Genomic DNA, 2,349 nt, shown 5'->3' on the forward strand with positions numbered 1-2,349 from the left:
GCCCTTGGCCTATATGCATTTGTTTATATACTGACGCATAATGGTCCACTCAATCTATCCACCTGAACGAGATAACCACGTTCTGTGATTTGACTTCTTCGCTAGTCGGTCGTAGCTTAACTAGTCTCTGTATCTGATACGGCGTGCGGGCGACGTGGCCACTCGTCGAGTTTAGTACGTATTGATTGTCATTATTATAGCGTTTGTAGAACGAGTGTTTCAACAGGAATGGCTGCCTATAATTCACTGCCTATCAAACATGAACTAAGAATATTTTATTCTTAACTAGATCTTATTAACATAATCTTGTTAGCATATATGCTATCAATCACTGAAGCGGATGGGTCAGGTGGACCCCACTACAGACTGCTCAGTGCATGGTGACCAACACCTAAATTAAATTTTGCCCCATATTTATTCGGTAAACTCTGTATAAGGAAATAGGGCGATGGATCGTTCGGACTTTGACGAGCGCAATGGCAGCTTTGATGTTAGTTAATAAAAATGGTATCCTTTGATATTAACGCTGTCCGCTTAGATGACCTATAACATAAGTATAAAATATCAATATACTATCAAGAGCCTGTAAAGAAAGACCTTCTTTATACCCTTTTGATACTATCTACGTAATGTGAAATACTTGTATATAATATCTATATAGTAACTACACAATGTCTATGAAATTAGGCGCAAATAAAAGCACAATTTGTTTTTATTCACCCCTAATAAAAATGTAGATCATATCAGGAATGTATAATATAGACACTATATATTAGACATCTATATTATACACTCCCGATAATATGAGTAGTAGAAGGTAGGCCTATAATATACCGCGTAAATTGATATCTGCGGTCGCTCAGACGTTGATTGACATCTATAGAACTTTCGATGGTGGTAATACATGTGGCTGCATGTGACTTGGCTGGAGTTTGTCGGCATCACTGACGACAAATATCTTGCGCACATTATATCGCCCGCTGCCGCCACCGCCGCCGTCGCCACCGTAGTAGCCGTCGAAGCCGCCGCCACCGCCACTCGGCGGCACCGACAGACGCCGGTTACAGATGAAGTGCAGTAATTCGAGGATCGTGAGAAGACTAGCGCCAGCAAAGGCTCCCATCAGCCCGCCTATGTCACCTGCCAAAGATCATCAAGTAGAGCATACGTGATCGTACGCGAATTTTTTTTCACCCATTACAATTAACCTAACCTATATAGGCCTGTACTCTGATTATACGTAATAATTGACCTATCCGTGTCTAAGATTGAATTATAATAGTTCCACAGACGTGGTTTCACCATAGATATATACAAACACGTATGTGTTTGTATACAATATGTGTTTGAAATATGTGCAAATACTGCGAATAAAATATGCGTAAATAAATGCAAATATGTGTTTGTATATATATCTAGGGGTTTACACAATGACTGACGTCTTCGCAGGCCTTGCCTAATTTAAGCTCAAAGCACACACCCGAGCAAAACGGAAAATTTTGTTTTCCATCGTTTCGCGTTCTGCTCGGCGAGCAAGCGCACACACGCCACCCGACACAGCACACAGCTGAGCAAAACATACAGAAACACTGCGTACAGCGCCGCTGTCACGTGACATCACGTGGCATGTGATATTTTTAAGGATATTGATTGGGGACCGTCTGTGGCGTTTCGCTGTGTAGCAGAACGATTGACGCACACACCCGAGCAAACCGTACGTTCATGCGAAAACACGTTCAGCGAATCAAACATTGCTTGTTCACCTGAACATGCTCAGCTGAGCAATGTTTTTTGTTTCGGGAATCCGCACACAGCCACGAACATCGAGGGAAACACGTTCAAGTGTTTTGCTCGGATGTGTGCGTTAAGACACTGCTTAAGACACCTGCCGGGCAAAAATTAACACGTGTGAGAGTGCGTGAATTTGAACTGTTCGTCACACATCGCCACCATGAATTTATTTTAACTATAATAATGAATGATATCATATTAAATATAGGAATAGGTATAAAGTAATAATTTCATTTAATTGAATATTCATTTCTTGCTAGTTGGAAGGAAAAAAATAACTCTACTTCAATAGGAGCGCGCAAAATAGCCTTCCGCCAATTGTTCACCAAAGTTGGACTATTTCCTTTCTGGAAAATACCTTCTTTTGATATTTTGTGCGGTAATATTCGGCGCTGGCGTGCACTAACTTGTATTGTGCACGCACGGTAGATGCATCCTGAATGTCTACAGATAGTGAGAAGTAAAATTGGTCTTGTGTCATTCCATCAAGTGGCGTAAACACAGTCACCGCATCCGAATGTTTGAAATTCTCAAAAACAGTCTAGTATGAGTTTCGAG

This window comes from Priapulus caudatus, unplaced genomic scaffold, assembly GCF_000485595.1.
Source record: "Priapulus caudatus unplaced genomic scaffold, Priapulus_caudatus-5.0.1 Scaffold591, whole genome shotgun sequence".
Classification (NCBI taxonomy): Eukaryota; Metazoa; Priapulida; class Priapulimorpha; order Priapulimorphida; family Priapulidae; genus Priapulus; species Priapulus caudatus.